This window comes from Oryctolagus cuniculus, chromosome 7 (assembly GCF_051225735.1).
Source record: "Oryctolagus cuniculus isolate XC-2025 breed Fujian yellow rabbit chromosome 7, ASM5122573v1, whole genome shotgun sequence".
In the NCBI taxonomy this organism is placed as follows: domain Eukaryota; kingdom Metazoa; phylum Chordata; class Mammalia; order Lagomorpha; family Leporidae; genus Oryctolagus; species Oryctolagus cuniculus.
The window spans coordinates 33,575,232-33,596,661 of NC_142873.1; the positions used below are offsets into that span (position 1 = coordinate 33,575,232).

At 44.4% G+C, this 21,430-nt stretch overlaps 1 long non-coding RNA gene across 8 annotated transcripts in view; it reads left to right on the forward strand.

The window, feature by feature from the left end:
* Positions 1–21,430, forward strand: part of LOC149125399 (uncharacterized) — an 85,807-nt gene that overhangs the window by 650 nt on the left and 63,727 nt on the right. The gene's annotated exons all lie outside the window — the stretch shown is intronic.

The following is a 21,430-nucleotide window of genomic DNA, read 5'->3' on the forward strand; positions in this document are numbered from 1 at the left end:
AGCAAAGGGTGGGATCCTTGAGATTTAATTCCTAGGTTGGATATATCCCTGTCTTCATTTGGAAGACACACAAAGGGTCTTTAAATTTTGTGGAAAATGGGATTAAGTAAGTTTATTCTGTTATTTCAAAGACAATTTTGAAATCTTTTTTCATCGTGCACATTTTCCACAAACTTTTTGAGCAGCTTTGGTGTGTACTGATTGCAAGATCCATTGGCACAAAAATAAACTTAACTTTTTAGTTAAATTCCATGAACTTTTTTGAAGTACCCTCCTATGTGTACTTTTTGAAAGAGTATGAACACTCCCCATAAAACAAAACCCAAATATGTATGTTAAAAAAAATCTGAGTGTGATAACAGAAACTATTTCTTACCATTTGTATTCTCCTAGGACTTTTAAAATAGTGAGTGCCTCTCCAGTGCTTCTACTGTGAGTGTGGGTTCATTAACCAGTTGACAGGTGATGTGACTCTTGTGGAGGGAGAGGTGGAGAATCTAGAAGTTTAAGAGGTGGAAGAGAAAGGCACATTGGGCAGAAGTGAAAAAAGAGCATTTCAGGTATTAAATTTTTATCTTTCTGGGAAAATAGGATTTCATTCTTGAAAACTTTCATAACATAACAGTCATAACATAATGGAACCCGTATTTAGCTTAGCATGGTGCTGGGCACTGGGTATATAAAAACTATTTACTGAATGAATGAGGCATGAATGTCTCTGACAGTTTGCTTCCTTTTCTTCTCTGCCAAGAGAGAAATTAATAAAGTCAAGTGCATTCGTGGCTAGTTAGCTAATGCTTATGCTGACTTACTCAGCACTCCTTGGGTGACTGATGGTGAATTACCTGATGACTTAGGGGTGTTTACTAAATTGAAAGTGACCTTATTCAAGCAGAAATTTCAAACACTTAAGGTAATGACCCAAGTGATAGTTGTGCTAATTAAAGCAGGATCGAATTGATAAGGAAACCACCCGTCCCTCATCATTAAAAAAGAAATTCTATTAAAAAATAAGCTCCTCCTTAGGGCTTACAGAACTGCCCAGGAGAGAAATTTGGAACAGAAAGGCCACAGAACAGAATTAATCTCAAAGGTGAACCACGTCCTCTGGGAGCTGTGGCAAGGGTGTGTTGCCTGAGCAGGGGGCGTCACTGGGCTGCTTTGTTGGGAGTGGGCTGTGTGTTGTGGGTTTCCTTTGCAGGAGGATCACTGGCCGAAACGTCAAAGCTCACGGACTGATTTTGCTGACTTCCTGCCTTTTCTTTCACACCACGCTCCTTCTTCCAGACTCATCTTTGTTCCTCAGAGATTTGGAATCTCCAGGTTGCCTCATTTAATTTCCAGCCTCCCCATGTAGACTTATTTTCTCAGGACAGTAGCCTCAGGCTTGGTCTCACTTGCTTGGTCATAAGATTATAAGTGCTCTCCCTTAGACAAGTCTTAGATAAATAAATCATACTCAAGGTTATTGACTGACATCACTCAGCCGAGTCTCACTCTCTGGAGCCTTGCCACTGAAGAAAACCTCACGCATGGTTAATCTCAAGGAATATTCCTTATGCTTTATGTTGCTGTGTATTTTTTGGCCCCAAAGTCTGAACATTGATGGACTAGTTTCTGCTTTACCAGGTTAGACCAGGTCCCTAAGATAGGTTTTCCATTGTGAGACTGAATAAGTAGATGCTGGAGAATAAGAAAACCAGACAAAGAAGAACAGAGAATGCAGCATTTCCTAAACTCTCTGATCTTAGAACCTTGGCAGGAATTGTGTTTCAATCAAAGGACATCTTATGATACCACTATTTCACAAGCCCTGCCTTGAGAAATTACAGAGTAGACTCTTAGCCTTTGGGTGAGTAGCTTAACTTCTCTGCACTTAATTTTTCCCATCTACCTGTTGAGGGAGGTGGACTACCTCATTTCCATGTCACCTTAGGACTTCCAAAATCCTTCATAATGGGAAGGTGCTGGGCAGCACCCAGTAAAGCAGTGGGGCGGGGGGAGTGTTTGGGGGCCAAAAGGACAAGTTTCCTGCACTTTCTCGTCACACCGTATGGCCTCACTTGTCGGACAGCTACAGAAATGGAATTCACTGTCCCCAGAGAGCTGCTCATGTGGCTTCAGCTGCAGCAGGGTTGCATGTAGCATGTGCAGCTGTTTTATCAGCTACCTCTGCCCCTCTGGTGGCCGGGGTGCCCAGCCTCCAGGAGGACAGGTGCGTATCAGGCAAGCACAATAGAGGCCCCTCCTATCAGTGCAATCTCACTGGCTGAGTCTGGTCTTGGGCAGGCTTCTATTTTTAGCAGTATCTGATCAAGGCCCAGCCTTCCTAGCCTAAAGATTCCTCTCAGGTGCCTGTATGCCTCCAAACATCTCTCTGCTGACAGGTGGGCACTGACCCTAGTATCATAAAAGGAAAGTGAAGGACAACATAGGACCAAGTGGACATGGCCGAGATGCTAGAGTTTCCTCCTTTCTGTAAAACAAGACAGATGCTCTCTAAGGGCATCACGATTCATCTGTGAAGGGAGAGTACAAAAGCTTGCAGCTTCGAGACCCAAAGAGCAGGGCCAGAGAGTGAAACAATTAGGCAGGACTTGCACAGTGTAAGTGGTCCTTAAAGGTTAATTGGTAAACATTCCACTCCAATGCCTGGGTACAAGTGCTAAGGGAAATTTAATTTTGGTACACTTTTATGTGCCCAGGAGAGAAATAGCAAAACGGAATGCATGTGCCTTGTCATTAAGTTAGAAACCACAAAGTGGGAAGGGTGTGGAGGAGGGAGGGATGGAGAGAAGATGGCTAATGGGTACAGGAGTGCAGCTGAATAGGAGGCACACTAGGATCACTGTGGATGACCACAGTGGACTATTTCAGAGTAGCTAATGGGATTTGGAATGCTCTCAATGCAATGACAAGTGTCTGAGGTGATAGGCCTTGATCTGATCACTATTCATTGTATACCTGTATTCAAATACTGCACTACATACTATGTAAATATGTTCAATTACCACATATCAAAACTTTAAACCTGAAGTTGTAACATGCTCAAGGCAGACTTGGTGTGTGGTTAGCAACCTAGGTTACACATACACTGCTTACTTTATTTTATCCCCAGGCAGGGGATATAGTGGATTCAGATCTAAAGAATGTTAACATTTCAGAATCTTCGGTGCAGGAGCTGCTGTTGGTAGCCAGTTCATTTCAGACTTTTGACATTGCTTTGATTCTCTTCAACAAATTCATTGTAGCACATGTGGGACTTGGGGTGAGTCTCATAGAAAGCAGATGAAAATGAAAGAGAATGTCAGCCTAGGTTCCAAAATAGGCCAGGAAGGTTGAGGCCTAACGGCCAAATATGTGTGTATGTAGCTGTCTATGTATGCACAGGGATCTGTTTTAGGTACCAGCTGGTGTCAACTATTTTTATCTTTTCCCTTCAGGCAGCTGGAGTTCCCCCTTGGGAGACTGGACCTTACACAGGAAAGGCCAGAGGAGAGCACTCCAATTTGTTCCATTCCCCAGGGAACGGAAGCCTTTGTTTTCAGGCTTCATTCACATTGTGCATTTCTGCAGCATTCATTATGCAGAGGAATCCAAGGGGAAGCTTGGAAATCACATTCTATTTTTTACGGGAGGTATTGGATCATGTTTCTAGCTTATACCCAATTTGTATACGACTGTCCATGGCTGGTGTGTATGTGTGGTAGTCATTATGCCTGAAACTGAGACTGTGACTCTGCCAACAATGACACCTGTCAGAACCCATTGATTTAGGAGCACATGGGCCCCCTTTCTAGGTATCTTGTAGATCTCAGTGTGGAAGAGACAACTCTGTTGTGTGAACTTTGGAATGAGAAGAATTTACACTGGGTGACTGAAGGGGGTGCATCTCAGCATCTATGAATATTATGTTCTTTGGTAAGACAGAGATGATGATTGCTGTTCTGGGTCTATAACAAAGATTGCGTGTAATTTAAGGTCTGTGACATCTACCACCTATTTGCCCTTGGTCAGGCAACCCAGTCACATAGTGTGACTCTCGTCCCATGAATGAGAAACAGGATCTCTAAGAGGTGCCCTTTGCCCAAGTCTCAGAACTAGTGAGTGATGAGTTGGTCTAGGAAGTTTTGCTCTTGAGGATAAACCTTTACCTACTGAATGGTATCATTGCATCATATGCATGTGCTTTACAAACCTTATCACTTTTATTGGCTCCATGGACTAAATTGTCCCCTTCTTAGCACAAAATGGCGTCTTGACTTCAGACTGCATCAAACCCCTGTGTGTGTACTTTTTGAACATGATCGGTTATACTTTGGAGGTTCTTGTCTTTCAGAAGGCTATGACATTTCTCAGGCTTTAAATTCTTATGTTAACCTTTGAGATTTCTTCAGTCTAATTTTGAGGTGAGAAAATTAAAGGAAAAACAACTTGCCCAAGCTCATTCAGAAAATGAGTGGCAGAGTGAGCAAGAGTTGATCCATCCATGCCTGGCGTGATTCGAATTCCCTATACAGCCACACTTGTAGGGTGACTTCTTTCCCAGGTGATAAGGAACATGCTGTGACCACTGAGCAAACTGCTGCCCTGACAGTACATGGTCACCATGGTGGAAATCTCTCTGAAACTGGGGTGCCCTCTCATCCCCACTCTACTCTTCAAAGCAATATTCAAAACTGGAATTCTAGGGCAGTGAAGACTTTGGGTGGTCCTTTTGGCAGCATCTGTACCTCATATCGGCTTGTGAGGTCATAGCTTGGGGGAGGACTGAAGGAAATTGAGTCCTATCTCTCTTCTAGTATTCTCATAGATTATCAAGAAAATATTTGATATTTAAGGTGAGAACCTTGAATACAAGTGTTAAAGACTGATGTTAGAATTATCTCTATTTGATGTTACATAGAGAGGGGGCAGCTTGGCGTTTGGTTTGGAAGTTGAAAAGGGTAGCATTAATCCTGAGGCTGGGCCTGCGCTGTGGCTTACTTGATTAATACTTCACCTGTGGCACTGGCATCCCATATGGGCACCGGTTCTAGTCCCAGTTGCTCCTCTTCCAGTCCAGCTCTCTGCTGTGGCCCGGGAGGGCAGTGGAGGATGGCCCAAGTGCTTGGGCCCCTGCACCTGCATGGGAGACCAGGAAGAAGCACCTGGCTCCTGGCTTTGGATGGGTGCAGCGCCGGCCATAGCGGCCATTTGGGGAGTGAACCAAGGGAAGGAAGACCTTTCTCTGTCTCTCTCACTGTCTAACTCTATCTGTCAAATAAAAAAAAATCCTGAGATTGGTGAGAAAGTCTCTAAGCCTCAATGTATTCCTACTATTTTTGAAAGGCTGCTCCTTTTCTTGATGGGATGGCTGTTAGATAAATTCAGTGACAAAGTTATCTTATTGCAATATTCCTGAAAAGACTAAAGGATGAATGGAGTGAGACTCAGAGTGTTTACAGGGAGAATGCTCACTGTACTGTAGATCTTGTAAAAAGCAGGTAGTACTCCTCATCTGTGGTTCCTGAATCTACTCCCATGGCTAAGCCCCTCCTGGACAGGCTGAGAAAGTTACCTTCAAGGCCTGGCCATGGTTCCCATAGTGCCAAGTTGGAGGGAAGCAGACAGCTGAGCAACTGGTCCACTGGGCATAAATACCCGGTCAACTTTGGGACAAATGCATTTGCTTCCATTACCAGGCCTGTTGTCCATCTGAATTCTTCTCCATAAGAACCGTCAAGATGATAGATGTAGGGAAGGCATTCCCCGCCCCTGTTTGAGTGTCCTTAGATAAGCCCAAGTATCAGAGGCAGGGTTGCTCATCTGTCATGGGGCTCAAATAGCTTCTTCTTCCTGGGTCTTTTTATCTTCCTTTCCAGGAAGCCTGTTTCAAATGTCTCTACTCCCCAAATAGTGAAAGGTGAAAGGTTAGAAAATGCCCATGTGAAGTCCTCATTACTTGTCTTCGACTCTGTTTTCCAGCTTCAAGACCCCATGCTTCTTGGGGCCGTTCTGGGTTCTTCTCTGAGACAGGTTCTTTCTTTGCTGTTGCCCTAGTAACAGAATTATTAAACCAAGTTCCAGCCTCGGGAGTATTTGTGCCTGGTGAGGTAACGTCTGTCACATCCAGCTTTTCTTTTCATTCCCACTCCTGCTCCCTCATTTCATGCCCTTGGCACCCTGCACTTAGACTGGGGTGCTCAATCTCCTTCCTGGTCTCTGAGCCTCCTGCCCACCCTCCCTGATGGAGCTGCTCCCCACTCAGTGACATCCCTTCTCAGGTTCAGCTCTCTTTGGCCAAATTTCCCATGAGCCTGGCATTCAGAGCTCCCCATAATTGCCCTGAAGCATCATCCTACAACCCATTGTGTCACCTGTGCATTGATCCTAGAGGATGGTGGCCATGGGGGACTGAGCCAAAGGAGAATCCAGAGGGTTCAGGAGCTTGATTGGGGAGTGATGGAGTGCAATGTTAAGCACATAGGTTTTGGACTCAGACAATCTGTAAGATCTTGGTGCTCTCACTTAATAGCTAGAGGACCTTACAGAAGTTTCTCAATCTATCTCTCATTTTGCTCAGTGGAAAATGGAGATGATGATAGTGACAACCTGGTAAGGGTTTTCCTGCCTGGTTAAAGAAGGCCATTGTCTGAAGTGTTTGGTGTACCATCTTAAGAACACAGAAATGGAGCCAGCACTGTGGTGTTAAGCACTGTGGTGTTAAGCATCCACCTGTGGTGCTGGCATCCCATATGGGTGCTAGTTCAAGTCCCAGGTGCTCCACTTCTTCTTCTTTTTCAAAGATTTATTTTATTTATTTGAAAGACGGAATTACACAGAGAGGTAGAGACACACACACAGGCACACACACACACACACACACAGAGGTCTTCCATCTGCTAGTTTACTCCCCAGATGGCTGCAACAGCCAGAGCTAAGTCTTTCCGAAGCCAGGAACCAGGAGCTTTTTCCTGGTCTCCCACATGGGTGCCATCCTCCAGTGCTTTCCCAGGTGCATTAGCAGAGAGCTGGATTGGAAGTGGAGCAGCCGGGACTCAAACAGGCATTCATATGGAATGCCAGTGCTGTAGGCTGGGGCACCACAGCACTGGCTCCTGGGCTGCTCCACTTCTGATCCAGCTCCCTGCTGATGGCCTGGGAATGCAGAAAATGATGGCCCAAGAACTTGGGCTTCTGTACCCCCATGAGAGACCTGGAAGAAACTCCTGGCTCCTGGCTTTGGATTGGCCTAGCTCCAGCTGTTGCAGCCATTTGGGAAGTGAACCAGCAATTGGAAGATCTCTCTCTCTGTCTCTCCCTCTCTCGGTATGTAACTCTGCTTCTCAAGTAAATAAATAAATCTTAAAAGAACGCACACACACACACACACACACAAGAACACAGAAACGTTAGCTGTGATGATGATGATGGCACAGGAAAGTAGAAGGCAGATGGTGTGTGAATGGAACTGAGAATGGCTCCTGATTGTGGTCAGTGGGTGAAATCAGGTAGATGGAAAATACAGATGCAGAAGAAATAGGTTTGCAAGAACAGATAATGATTTTGTTTTGGGGGCTTATTGAGTTTGGCATGTCATAGCTCACTCTTCTTGAGTCTCACCAAGTGCCAACCATGACACTAAGCACTTAACATTCACTATCTCTTACGTGGTTCTCACAACACTACCTTGCACTAAGAGTTGTTAATGGAATGCAAGGTTTAGTAACTTGCTCACACTTATTGAACCACAGAGCTGGCATCTGGACCCATCTTTTTGTCTCCAGAGGAGGCATACTTTGCTGCTAAACACACTGCCTCCTAAATGTCTTTCCCATGGTTATTGTCCCTTTGTCAGGCTTTTAGTGCTAAGAAAGTTTTTGGGACAGCACCATGGTCTGCTGGTGGGGTTCTGTTCCCTCATCTGGTCCCCATGTGTAAGTTTGGCCCCAACTGAGCAGCTTCTTTTAATGTTTATTTACTTGAAAGGCAGAGAGAGAATGAAAGAGAAGCACCCATCTTTTGGTTCACTCTCCAAATGCTTGCAACAGCCAGGGCTGGGCCAGGTGGAAGCCAGGTGCCTGGAACTCAGGGTCCCTGATATGGGTGGCAGGGCACAAGTGCTTGAGCCACCACCAACAGCCTCCCAGGGTGCCCATTAGCAGGAAGCTGGAATGGAGACCAGAGCCAGGATGCCAGCCAGGTACTCTGCTATGGGATGTGGGCTTCTCAACTGGCAGTTTAATCTGCCCGAGTCAGATGTCTGCCACGGGAATTCTTTTTTTTTTTTTTGACAGGCAGAGTTAGACAATGAGAAAGAGAGAGAGACAAAGAGAAAGGTCTTCCTTTTTCCTTTGGTTGACCCCCCAAATGGCCGCTACGGCCGGCACACTGCGCTGATCTGATGGCAGGAGCCAGGTGCTTCTCCTAGTCTCCCATGAGGGCGCAGGGCACAAGGACTTGGGCCATCCTCCACTGCCCTCCTGGGCCACAGCAGAGAGCTGGACTGGAAAAGGAGCAACCGGGACAGAATCTGGCATCCCAACCGGGACTAGAACCCAGGGTGCTGGCACCACAGGTGGAGGATTAGCCTAGTGAGCCACGATGTTGGCACGGGAATTCTTTTACATAAACGCTGTCCCAAGCTTGTGCTGAGCCTCAGCGGTCTCCTGCCTCACTCCAAATCCCACCAGCTGTGACCTTGGAGCAGATTTGCTCCTTTTGTTTCACTTCAGCAGGTCTGTTTCCTTCTTCAGTTGCCCTGCTATCCTGGATATTTACCCAAAATTACTGTGCGTTGGGGTTGACATGTTTGTAAACTTTTGGGGTACCATACACCAGTGTGGCAGTACTGGTTATGATGTCATACACCAGTGTGGCAGTACTGGTTATGATGTCATACACCAGTGTGGTGGCACTGGCTATGATGTCATACACCAGCGTGGTGGTACTGGCTATGTTGCCATATAGCACTCTGGTAGCACTGGCTATGATGCTGATGTTGGGTGGCAGGCACATGCCTATGTGTATGGTGTGGTGGATGAAGAGGTGGCAGGAGGGATGAGGGTGTGGACTGGATCATATTGCTCCACAGATTTTCTTTGTAATGAAGAAAAATGCTACAAGACCCTGAGGGACATGAATTTATCCATAGTTAACAGAAACTTGGTACAGTGAGTTGTTGTAACAGGACTTTTCTGTTCTTTTAATGGTAATGCAACTTCCTAAACATTTTTTTCCACCATCATTTCAGGTGCTTACATTTTCAGTAACCTGCATATGGATTTCAATGCTATTTAATTAAGCCCTGAACCTATAAAAATGCACATTTAATACTCAGAGTAAACTCTTGACTTGTTCCCTCTGAAGATAAACAGGGGAGATATCTTCTTAAGCTCAGAGTTCTGAGATAATTAAGATTAGTTGCCATAGAGAAACTGAAAGAGAGAGAGAGAAACACATTAAAATGTAGCATACTTTCTGTGTTTAGGAAATTCATTTAATTAAATATTCAGGGCCATCAAATCTGCCCAGACCCAGATACCTATTCATCTGTTGGCCACTCAAGATCCCAAGAAATCTCTCTTTGTCAGAAAAGCTTTCTGGTTGCCCTAGTCTGCCCAGCAGCTTTTGATGGCTCATCATTGTCTTGTGTAAAGATGATGCCCAATCTCCTCTTCTTCCTCCTTCTTCCTTTTCAAAGATTTATTTATCCATTTGAAAGTCAGAGTTACAGAAAGAGGGATAGGAAAGAGAGGTTGATCATCCTTCTGTTGGTTTGCTCTTCAGGTGGCCACAGCTGCCAGGGTTGTGCCAGGCTGAAGCCAGGAGCTAGGAGCTTCTTCCAGGTCTCCCACGTGGGTGGCAGGGGCCCAAACACTCAGGCCATTCTCTGCTGCCTTTCACAGGCCCTTATCAAGGAGCTAGATTGGAAGTGGAGCAGCTGGGACATGAACTAGCACCCACATTGGATGCCGGCATTGCAGGCAGTGGCTTTACCCGCGATGCCACCATGACAGATGTCAAATCTTCTTAACAGGAAATATTCTAGGCCTTTTAGGATCTAGGCTGAGCCTTCCTTCCCAAACTCACTGGTTACCAACCAGCCACCATGGCACTTGTTGCTCTTTCTTATACTCTGTTGGCTTTCTAAGTTGTTGTTCACCCTTTAAGACCCAGTTCAAACTGCATATCTAATTCAAATTCTAGACCTTTTTGGATCCCTCAAAACAGAACTACCCTAAAATTTCCTAGACTTTGTGCTTTTAAGATAATATTCATCATAGTGTTCCATAATTATACATTTCTCCTACTAGACTATGAGCTCTTGGGGTCCAGGACATTGATTTTTATTTATTTGTATATTCATGTCTAGCTCATGTGTTTTCCAAATCACACTTGTTGCAGGAAATTAAACCAATAGCATCATATGGCCAGTTAATAGTATATGTTATGAATCATAAAGGTTTGTAAGAGAGTGAATTCTCTGACCCAGATCTCATCGGTAACAGTGCCTATAAAAGTTCCACAAATTCCCACTGAAGGCTGATCTTCTGCCAGAACCCAGCAGCAGCAGTAAGAAGCCAAACCTAGGGTTTATCAGGACTCCTTGGTTAACTGCTAGAAAGCCCAAAGTTAGAGTCTCTAGAATCACTTTCCTAATGGTGCCTATAGTACCCTATAAATGCTCTAATTACTTTATAATGGGAAGTCATGTAACTTGGTTGTTAAAACAGAGTGGACCTGACTTCCCAGCTGACTATATGACTTGGAAACTTGCCGAACTTCTCTATAGTTTTGTTATCTGTAAAATAGGAATAATCACAGTGGATTACCAAGGTTGTTTTAAACATTAAACAAGATATTTGGGCCATGTGATTAGTAGGGCATATAAGAAAGCACTCAACAAAATAAGATGAAAAAGCTATTTTTTTGTAATTTTGTTTGGTTATGAATCTTTAATAAAATATATAATAGTAATAAAAATAATGATAGTGTATGGCTCTCCAAAGAAATAGCCAATGCAGCAATAATTACTAGTTTATTGGTGAGTTAAAATATGGTTTGCTATTAGTTACTGGGCCCTGCCAGAGGTGGAAGATAATTACAGAAGAGTTCCCAAAGAGCTGCCTAGCTAAGGCCCTCCCCCAGAGAGAAGCTGGCCAGCTGTCTGTGATTCTAAGTGTGGCTGATTAGTTGGTAAGGTTCCTGGACCCTCCATGTGGATGAGGCAGGGACACAGCTGTGTACAGACATTCTACAGACATTCAGCTATGCCACACAAAGCACATAAGACTCAGGCAATCTCTCTGCACACAACACCAGAACATAGGAGACCATCGCCTCCTGCAATGAACATAGAACTACCAATGAAATTTTTTTGGGATGCTGTAGGGAGGATACACCTAAAGCTGCCTCTTAATTCTCTCCCCATCAGATCTGTCCTTCCCAAATCTTGTCACTCATTTCAACTAGGAAGGAAGTGTATGAGTATGTAATCTTTAATGACTAATGACTAAATTTATTTAAAATGTAATCTCATGTCTTTGGTGTCTTTTTTTTTTTTGGTATTTTATTTGAAAGACAAAGGCAGAGGGAGAGAGGAAGTCAGAGAGAGGTGGAGTAAGAGAGAAAAAATATCTCCTATTTGCTGGGACCCAGGTACTTGACACATCTTCCACTGCTTCCCATGGTGTGCATCAGCAGGGAGCTGGAATCAGGAGCAGGGCCAGGAACTCAGACACTCCAATAAGGGATGCGGGTGACCCAGTGGGATTTTTTTTTTTTATTTTTGGACAGGCAGAGTGGACAGTGGGAGAGAGAGAGACAAAGAGAAAGGTCTTCCTTTGCCGTTGGTTCACCTTCCAATGGCCGCCGCGGCCGGCGCACCGCGCTGATCCGATGGCAGGAGCCAGGTGCTTCTCCTGGTCTCCCATGGGGTGCAGGGCCCAAGGACCTGGGCCATCCTCCACTGCACTCCCTGGCCACAGCAGAGAGCTGGCCTGGAAGAGGGGCAACCGGGACAGAATCCGGCGCCCTGACCAGGACTAGAACCCGGTGTGCCGGTGCTGCAAGGCGGAGGATTAGCCTAGTGAGCCGCGGCGCCGGCACGACCCAGTGGGATTTTAACTGTCCTTTTGATGTCTTCATTTTTTAAAAAAATATGTATTTATTTGAAAGAACGAGAGAGAGTGAGAGCAAGAGAGAGAAAGGGAGAGAGAGAGAGAGAGAGAGAGCGCGCTTCCATCCCCTGCTCCACTCCCCAAATGGTGCAAGAGCCAGGCCTGGGCCTGGCTGAAACCAGGAGCCAGGGACTGCATCCATGTGTCTGTCATGGGTAGCGAGGCCTCAGAGCTTAGGCTACTTTCTGATGCCTTCGCAGGTGCATTAACAGGAAGCAGAATGGATCCAGCACTCCAATATGGGATGCTGGAATCACAACTTGCAGTCTAAACTGCTACACCACAATGCTGGACCCTGTTGGTGTTTTCTTAAACATTCTTATCTATGATCATTCCTTATCAAAGAGAAGAGTTGGTTTGTTGGATTATATTATTTCTGCTTTTACAATTACTACCCTTTCCCTCCATGGTATTTTTTTTTTAAAGGAAAGAGGTTCCCAGAGTCAGGTTCAAGTACACCGAATTCTGAAGACCAAGAAGGAAACATGTGTGTGTGTGGTGAGATCTGCAAAGGAGGTCCAGGGGTGTCCTTAGAATGCAAGAGTGTTCATGGGCTGACCCCAAGCACTTGTCAAATCCGTGAGACGGCAGTGTGCCTCAGAGACCAGAAGCTGACCTATTGTAAACTCCTTTCTCTTCTTCCTTCAGCCCCCCTAACCCTCTTCCCGCCCTCCCAAACATCTATGTTTGGAGCTAATTGGGCTGGGTTTAGGACGGGTGGGAGATTGCTGGGAGATCTTACTGGAAAAAGCTTGGAACTGGGAATCTGGGGTTCTGAGTTTCAGTCCTGGTGCCTTCATGAATTCACTGTCTAACCTTGGACAAGTCCTTCGCTCTTTAGGCTTCTGTGTCCTCATCTGTGAGACAAAACAACTGTGTCTTTGGTTCTTAAATGCTATGGAGCTAAGCCAGGAACAAGCAGTGGGGCAGGAAATAGCCCTTTTTACCTCCTGCAGGAAGCCACATTCTAGCTGTCCTTTATAGTGTTGTCCAAGCAAATGACCCACGATGATGAGACTGGTGCAACCTGGAATTGGCTGCCTGTAGGTCTGGAACAGCTGCAAGTCACTGGGACAGAGGGAGATGCTGACCTGGGGACAGCAAAGCTCCTGGCTTCCTTGGGAGGGGAGTGGAGAAGTGCTCTTCTACAGAAGAACCTATCAGAATTGTCAAGTGTGTGACCTTAGGAGGAGGACTGGAGAAATCAAACCCTCGTCTTTGGTCTTGCGGGTGGGGAAACTCCCCCCTGGAAGGGGAACCCTTCAAGATGTGGAGTTCCCATTCAGAGAAGTCCAAGTCAACTGGAAAAGTTCAAGGACCCTGGTAGGTACTAGGGGAGGTTGAAGAAAAATGTAGGAGTCAACTATAATTAGAACAACACAAGTGACCAGATAAATGGAGGTTTTTTTTAAAAAAAAAAATTGTAAATGTACTCCATACCCATAGCAGTAATTAAAATAGTACAAAAAATTATCATTGAAAAATAGTTTCCCTCTTGCTTGCCCATTGGTCTCCATTCCCAAGGCAACAGCCTTCTATGATTTCTGTTCTGTAATAGCACATTTATTTATTAATCATTTTGACAAATATTTGAGTGCCTATTAACAGCCAGGCAATGACTGCTTTCAGCATTGAGAATGCAGCAGTGGAAAAGCAAGGCAAGATCTTGGCCCTCTCTACATTCTAGTGACAACACCAGCAAACAAACAAGTAAATGATGATTATGAAATGTAATGCCTGGTAGTGAAAAATGCTGTGAGGCAAACTAGAAACAGTATGGGGATTGAAGTGACGGGGATTCTTTCAGATAAGATCGGGGAAGACAGCTTGGGGGATGGCATAAAAGACAGGAGTAACACAGGCCAAAAGCAAGTAGTGGAGTTTGGCAGGTGGGAGTGATGACATGGACTAAGGACCCCAGGTAGGAAAGTGCTGGGCACGTTAGAGGCACAGGAGAGAGGCCAGTGTGCTGAGATGGGGTTGTGGTGGGACAGGAGGTCATAGACTCAAGCAGGAACAGAGCCCCAGGAGGCCTTGCCAGTGTGAAGAGCAGTTTGACTTTTATTCTCAGTGACACATGAAGCCATTGTGAAGGAGCAGAGTGGAATGGAGGGAAACAGGTGACGGTGGTTTGGTTCAGAGGGGGAGTAGAGCCTTCAGAATAGGGGTGGAGTGAGAGAGAAAGGAATCAGAATGACTTCAGGACTTTCGGCCAGAGCGAGTGGTAGATGTGTTGTAGCCACAAAAATGAGGGGTCAGGGGTAGGACGAGCTAGAGTGATGGCATTGCCATTTTCTGGTCTGGGTCTGTTGCACTCAGAATGTCTATCTTGTTTGCCAGTATTCAGAAATCAACAGGATGTTTAGAGGGCATGGCTTAGGTTGGGGCTTGAGATAGGAATCTGGTGTCATCAGGTGATATGCTAAACTTTGGACCTAGATGATCCCCGGGATTGAGTGCAGAGAGAGAATGCAGAGAGAAGGCAGCCGAAAGACTGACTTTTTTTTTTTTTGACATTTAGAGGCTGGGAAGAGAAGGAAAGACCAACAAATGAGACTGAGATGAGGTAGCCAATGGTGTAGGAGGAAAACATAAGAATGAGGTGTTTTGGAAGCCCAGTGCAGCAAGTGTTGGATCAGTTCCCTATTCCTTTTTTCTGTGTGCCTGATATTTCATGGGATTGTACATTGGGCCCTGTACCCATTGGCTTTGGCTGGTAAACAATGTCATGGTGAATGCAATGCTCCTTATCAGTAGTTCTGAGTGAGGCACTCACAGGGGACTGTTCGAAGAATGTTGTTTTCTATTGCAGTGGGATAAATTGATGAGCCAATCAGATGCAGCATGGCCCCAGTACTGGCTTGCTGAAAGCATTACTTATGCATATATCAGGGTGCTTAGGAATGATCATGGGAAAAGGAAATTAGAAGATTTTATTTTGGTGCAAAAAATTCTTAAATTCATGAATAATTTTTTTCATAATACATATTTTTATAAACTTTTAAAAGAAGATTTCAATTTTTTGCACCAAGTAACTTATCTCTTAGTTCTACTTTCCATAAACTTTTTAAAGTGCCCTTGTACAAATGAATGTTGAGGGAGTCAGAGGTTAAGGACAGGAAAGACCTTTTGCAAGCACTAGTCCCAGATGCTGCTGCTCTGGGCAGGAATGCAAATCATTCAAGTCAGCTGATGTCTTGGACAGAGTCAGTGTAGGAACAGAAGTCTCTCAACACTCAGCCCACTCTTGGCAGAATTCCCACTGGATGCAAAGGCACTTCTGATTATCATCTTCCCCAAATTTGCTGAGCTGCAGGATATGAGCAGCTATTCTGATGGAAGGCAGTGAGCTGCACATGAATGAGGGAAGATTTGAGGCCAAACAGACGTGGAGCGGATTCTGTCTCTGGTCCTTGCTAGTTGTATGGCAATGGATGTGACCTAAGCCTTGCTTTTTGTGGATTGGGGGTAGATAATATCGTGGATCACAGATGATGTGTAAAACCCCTGCCCTAGCCCTGTGTGTAGCAAACAGTAAATGTGGGCCCTCTTCTGGGCCCACTCTGCCTCCTTCTCTTCCTTTCCGATGCAGTTCAACTGTGAGAGAGAAACGGAAACTTCCCCATAAAACTTGAAGGAGGGGCAGACCTCCAAAAGTGAACCAAAGATAGTCGCATGTGTGTGTCATTTAAAGCTTTGTCTAGTTTGGGAAATAACTTCCTAACACAAATGTCTCTAAGCAAATCGTGAGTGTGTTAGTCCTATCACTCTGAAGGGAACATGGTGTTGGGAGAAGAGTGACTGAGGAGAGCAGATATCCTGGATAGTCTTCATTTTCAAACGAAAGCCCTACTTTTCTAAGTATATCATTTTTTCCTGATTATTATGCTTTTTGCAGAAACATGGAAAATGTAGAAAAGTATAAAGAAGAAAATAAAAGCATGCATAATTCCATAACCACTATTGACATTTTGGTGGATTTTCAGTTCCTTTTCTGGGTAAATACAGATGGCGGCCACTCAGATCGCCCTTGGAGAGCCACCTTGACTCCAGCTGTTCGCTCCTCTGGGATTGGCTTTAGCATATGAGCTGAAGTTCCACTGCTGTTAACAGCAGCCCCAGCTGGCAACGGAGCGTGGCTAGGTCATGGGAGCCTGGCCACTTCCCCCAAGAAATGCTTTCTTCTTAAGGGCACTCTGTTGGTCTTGCAAAGATTTTCCACATCTGCTTTGTAGTTAGAGGGCTCCTCCTGTACTCCTGCTGGCTCTCCTTTTCTTTCGCACGGATTACTTTGCAGTAAATCTTTTTTCTCTCCTACCTCCTTCTTCCTGTTCATGGTTTGGACAGACCAGCCTGTTCACACGTATGGTTTCATAATCAAGATCATACTATAAATGCAATATTTGTATGTGCTTGCTTTTCATTAAGTTCCTATATACACTATATTTTATTTTTTTAAGAAAATTTTAATAAATATAAATTTCAAAAGTACCACTTAGATTATAGAGAATTTCCCCCCTATAACCTCTCTCCTACCCACAAACCAACCCATCTCCTAGTCCCTCTCCCATCCCATACTTCATTAAGATTCATTTTTAATTATCTTTGTACAGAAGATCAACTTAGTATATACTAAGTAAAAATTTCAACAGTTTGCACCCACACAGAAACACAAAGTATAAAGTACTGTTTGAGTACTAGTTATACCATTAATTCACATAGTACAACACATTAAGGACAGAGATCCTACAAGGAGAGTAAGTGCACAGTGACTCCTGTTGTTGATTTAACAATTGACACTCTTATTTACTTATGACGTCAGTAATCACCTGAGGCTCTGGTCATGAACTACCAAGGCTATGGAAGCCTCTGGAGTTCACAAATTCCTACCTTATTTAGACAAGGCCATAATCAAAGTGAAAGTTCTCTCCTCCCTTCAGAGAAAGGTACCTCCTTTAGTGGCCTGTTCTTTCCACTGGAATCTCACTCACAGATATCTTTAATTTAGGTCATATTTTAAAAGCATTGTTTATTATTTTCACTGGATGTACTAGGATGTGGAATTATGTAATTATTACTGTTTAAATGCAGTGATGAATATTCATGTACATAAATGTTTGAGAATAGATCTGATTGTTCCTTTGTGATAGATTACCAGAACTAGCCGACATGGGATCAAAGCATCTGAGCATTTCTAAAGCTCTCGATTGCTGTGAAAGGGACACATCACTTCCCACTTTCTTCAGTGATGGCAGTGAATGTCCACTTCACTGCATCACCACCTGCTGTGGATTACGATCACAATTAAGCTGTCAAGTAAACAGTACCTCATTGATTTAGTTTCTGTGTCTTTATGTGTTTTTTTTTTTTTTTTATAAAAGTTAAACCTTAAAAATATGCTGGTTAGATAGTTGCATTTACTTTTACACAAGTTGTCTATATCTTTTTTCAATGTCTGTCCTCTTATTTTAGGGAGATTTATGTAATACACTTGTATTAAATCTATAGGTGAGAAGGAACTAATTTTTCAGAAAGAATTTCTTCAGACTATTGTTGGAAAAATTAATTAATTAATTTGAGACGGAGGAAGGGAAAGAGAGAGAGAGAGAGTGAGAGAAGGAGAACACTACCTTCCACTAGTTAACTCCCCGAAGGCCTGCAACAGCCAGGGGACCAAAGCTGCAAGCTGGGACTGCAATGCCAGTCTCCCGCATGGCTGACGGGAACCCAGTCACCTGAGCCATCACTGCTGCCTCCCAGGTCTGCAGTAGCAGGAGGCTGGAGTCTGGGGTGAGAGCTGGACATCTAACCCAGCACTGCACTGTTGTGGGGTGTGGGAGTTCTTTTTTTTAATTTTTAATTAATTTATTTTTTTTGACAGAGAGTGGACAGTGAGAGAGAGAGAGAGACAGAGAGAAAGGTCTTCCTTTTCCGTTGGTTTTCCTCAGTGGCTGAGGCGCGCACCGCGCTGATCCGCTTCTCCTGGTCTCCTGGTCTCCCAAGGACCTGGGCCATCCTCCACTGCCTTCCCGGGCCACAGCAGAGAGCTGGACTGGAAGAGGAGCAACCAGGACAGAATCCGGTGCCTTGACCGGGACTAGAACCCGGGGTGCCGGTGCCGCAGGTGGAGGATTAGCCAAGTGAGCCGCGGCGCCGGCCAGGGTGTGGGAGTTCTAACCAGCATTGTAACACCTAGGCCTAAAGCTCACTATTACTGTGGGCTTTTTGTGTGGTTTGCGACATTCAAAAATGCTTAATTTTTATGTGGACTGATCTATTACACTTTCTTCTTTTGGGATTTATTCCAGTGCCTAAAAAGAAAAAAAAAATCTTTCTCAATACACAGATGAGGCCAATCTTTAGCTATGTTATTTTCTTTATTATTAGTTTTATTTATTGTGTTTAACCCCTTGATCCATCTGAGATTTATTTTGTTTTGTGGTGTCAGGTGACACACATACATGGAATTATTTCCAAATAGTTTTCTTGGCACCATTTGTTTCTTGACCAAAGGCAAGTTATTTAACTCTTTCTAACTTCCATCTCCTTACTAAGAGAGGATAATGTAAATGCTGCTTCATAGGGTTATCTTGAAAGAAAAAAAAAAAAACAGATGAGATCATGGATATGAAAGTATTTTGGCCGGCGCCGCGGCTCACTAGGCTAATCCTCCGCCTTAAGGCGCTGGCACACCGGGTTCTAGTCCCGGTTGGGGCGCCGGATTCTGTCCCGGTTGCCCCTCTTCCAGGCCAGCTCTCTGCTGTGGCCAGGGAGTGCAGTGGAGGATGGCCCAAGTACTTGGGTCCTGCACCCCATGGGAGACCAGGAGAAGTACCTGGCTCCTGCCATCAGATCAGTTTGGTGCGCCGGCCGCAGCGGCCATTGGAGGGTGAACCAACGGCAAAGGAAGACCTTTCTCTCTGTCTCTCTCTCTCACTGTCCACTCTGCCTGTCAAAAAATAAAAAAATAAAAAAATAAAAAAACAAAGTATTTTACAAATGTTACAGAAAAATCAGTTCTTTTTGTTTGTTTTAAAATTTATTTATTTTTTTGAAAGGCAAAGTTACAGAGAGAGAGAAATCTCCCATCTGCTGGTTCACTCTCCAAATATCCAAGACAGTTGGAGTTGAGCCATTCTGAAGCCAGGAGCCAGGAACTCCATCCAGGTCTCCCACATGGGTGGCAGAGATCCAAGCACTTGAGCCATCCTCTGCTGCTTTTTCAGGCGTGTTAGCAGGGAGCTGGATTGAAAGTGGGACAGCCAGAACATGAACTGGCACCCATATTGAATGCCAGCATTGCAGGCAGTGGCTTAACATGCTATGCCACACTGCCAGCACCGGGAAGTCAGTTCTTAAAATTGTTAGCATGTCTTCAGTGAGGAAATACAGTCAGCCCTCCCTGCTGATTCAACATCAAGAAAAAAAAAATTTGTATTGAACAGGTACAATCTTTTTTCTCTCATATAATTCCCTAAATAATACAGTATGGTACTCACATTGTGTTAAGTATTATAAGTGACCTAGAAATGATATAAAGTATACTGGAGGGTGTGTTTAGGTTTTATGCAAATCTTATGCCATTTTATGTAAGGTGCTTGAGCGACTTGAGATTCTGGTATCCTTAGGGGTCCTGGGGCCCATCCCCCATGGATTCCAAGGGGCCACTGTGCGGTGAATGAGTGCTTGTCTGGTGTTGTGAAATTGGAGAAATCTGAAGAAAACAACCCTAGCCAAGGCTAATTCTCTGGATCCTAACATGCCCAAGGCTGCTTGGTTGACAAAGGGTTAACCAGATGAGTTAAAATGTAGGCTATTTATAGTAAGTGCAGTTCAAGGGCACGTGTGCTTAGGGGTGAGAAGCAAAGGAGAATGCAGAGCTGAGCTCAGGGTCCCGGGGAGGTACCTGGGGAAGGGGCCCCAGAGTCTTTCATGCTGAGACATGATCTGATGAGGGGAAGGATTTAGTTATCCTTCTCTGAAGTCAGACGGGACCACAGGGAGGGCGGGATTTCAGGAATCATTTAAAGGACAGGAGACACATGGCTTAGCGTCGTGAGAGGGGAGTTTTTCCAGGCATCCTGTGCTGATCTGGAGCTGGTGCAGAGGCTAGACCAAGTCATGCTCAGAAGGGTGAGCTGGACTGCAAGGTCTTGGCACCGCCATGATCTTCATGCTCCATGTGGACAAGGAGATGTCTTGTTTCTCATCAGAGGGAGATGCAAAAGCAGTTTCCTGGCAGAAAGAGCCATCTCTTAACCACAGAGGAGAGAATATGGAAGAGCTCAAAATTTAACCATTTCACACCCCAAATCAAAATCTGTAATGATTTCTTCTTTTCTCTGTTCTTAATTCCACCAGTATAATTAAAACCTGTTAACCGAGGAAGGACCACAGAAGGTCTAAAATCTGATGGGGCTTCTAAAATATTCCTGCTTCTAAGAAAGGGTAGAGGAGCAGAACTCTGTGAAAGAAGAGAAAGAAGAGGAAAATACATTCTTCTAAGTAGGAATTCTATCACCTTTACTTTTGAGTGCCTAGAGATTAGCATGCAGTAGGTGCACTCTTTGTACTGTTCAGTGGAAGTGGACAAATGACACAGACAGAGAAACAGCGTTTGGCAAGGCAAGAGTTAACACAGTGTTCTTGAAGAGTAATTGGTGGTGACTGAGTTATGATAATTCTGTACATTCCCTGCTTAAGTGCGCATTTCCTGTTAAGGACATGGGCTTTTATGGAGCCTCTTCTTAGTAGGTGACTTGGGTGTCTTTTTTTTTTTTAATTGGGGAAAAAAAATGAAGATAATTCAGCCTGGCTTTGGAACTTAATTTCCCATTATTACTTGTTGCGGGGCCTTTATCCTAGCTAGTCAGGCAAGTCCACTCATTATTCTCCAAATCTAAAGAGATGGTGCAGATTCCACTCTGCCCTGCTTCAGCTGTCCTTACAAGCAACAAGCCGGCTCCTCTCCCCTCTGCTGAGATCTTGCTCCTAATGCTAGCTGCTTTGGTTAAGCTGCCCTGAAAACCCATCCAGCTTTCCTTCTTTTCTAGTAATCTCTCCAAGTCTGAATTCTTCCTCCAGCTATTACATCGTCTGTGTGACTTATATGACACTCTTCTGTGATGATGTAAAGTTAGGGTTTTGTATACATATATACAATATGCATTCTATAATACATATTGAGTATCTAACAGCCAGTATATTTCTCATTACTGCATTCCTCACTATGGTGCTTAGTATAAATCTGGCCCCCTACTAGATAC